Below are 1,570 nucleotides of genomic sequence, written 5' to 3'. Positions count from 1 at the left end.
CACACACACACACACACACACACACACACACACACACTTGCATCCATATGCATGTATTACCCATGCACCCATAAACACATACTCACACAAAAGAAGGAAATGAAAGAAGGAGGAAAGGAGGGGGGGGAGGAAGAGAAGAGGAAGAGCAGAGGAAAGGAGAAAAACATCCTTCTACGTTCCCCAGCAGTGTCCACGGGAGACAGGATTCTGCTCACCCGGGCTGTTCCCACAGCACCTGCCAAGCCCCGGATCTCCCTCAAATTCATTGTCTGTTTGGACTCCAGTCTAATTTTCCCATAGCCCAGTGAAGTTCAGCTCATTCCATTTTTAATACACTTTTACAAATTAGATAACCAAGTGGCACTGGCTAGGTGACTCCTTGGTCTTCTGAAGGATAGAACTCAAACACAAGCCCACTTTGAAGTGAAGGGAATTGAATACTTCTTACAGAAAAGCAGCTTGGGGGGGGGCGGTAACCCAGCAGGCAGAAAAAGATGAACTTCATGTCTTTTCAAGGAGAGAGAGGTTTCTAGTGTGTGCTCATTCTGCATGGACTCAGAGCCCCCACTGTCACCCCACCCTGGGTGGGGTTCCTCTCAGGGACAGTCCATCGGTCAGGCTGCTGCCTCCTTGGTCACTACTCTTAATCAATTTGCTCAAAGCTCCTTCATTTCCTGCCTGCTTCCTTCCCTGGCTGCCAGTGGCGTGTTTGCTGTTGCAGGCAGACTGCTGGCTCCCAGTGCCACACACACATAAGTATTCTGTTAGTGTTTGTCAACTTCTAGAGTCACCCAGGAAGAGGAGATCTCAAATGAAAAATGCTTCTGTCAGACAGGTCTATTGGCAAGCCAGTGGGGCATTTTCCTGATCAATGATTCACGGGGAAAGGTGAGGCCCACTGTAGGTAGTGCCGCCCCTGGGCAGGTGGTCTTGAGTTGAGTATGAAACAGGCAAAGCAAGCCATGAAGAGCAAGCCGGTGAACAACATTTCTCCATGGCTTCTACTTCAGTTTCTACCTCTAGGTCTGTGCATTGAGCTCCTGTGTTGGATCAATCAGTATGTGTATGCCAAATAAATTCTTTCCCCTACAAGTTGCTTTCGGTAATGTTCTTTATCATGGTAAATAGGAACCTAAAACATTAATGCACCCAGTAAGCAAGCATGCAAATCCTTCAGATGTTCCATGTTTCTTAAATTTTCTTAGCCCCCCTCTCTCCCTGTCTCCCTTCTTCCCTCCCTCTCTCTCCCTCTTTCCTAATTCATTTGATCCATGACAATACTTGCCATTCATTGGTCCATGACCATCTTGAGAGAGGAAGGGCAGGGCTTGTCATCCCCTCTCATGAAAACAGAAAAAAAAAAAAAAGTGCCAAATCTGTGTTTCTAAACCTCCATTATATTTAGTCAAGTGCAAATCTTAAACACATCTTTAAAAGCTTGGGAGATGTTTCAGCAAGCAAAAATGTCTACTGAGCAAGCCCAACAACCTGAATTCAATCCCTCAGAAACTAGGTTTAAAACTAGATGTGGCGGTGTGAATCTAGTCTCAGCACTCCTACAGTGAAATGA

This window comes from Mus caroli, chromosome 8 (assembly GCF_900094665.2).
Source record: "Mus caroli chromosome 8, CAROLI_EIJ_v1.1, whole genome shotgun sequence".
NCBI classification, from domain to species: Eukaryota; Metazoa; Chordata; class Mammalia; order Rodentia; family Muridae; genus Mus; species Mus caroli.
The sequence above is the reverse complement of the archived record's forward strand: the minus strand, read 5'-3'. Positions refer to the sequence as shown.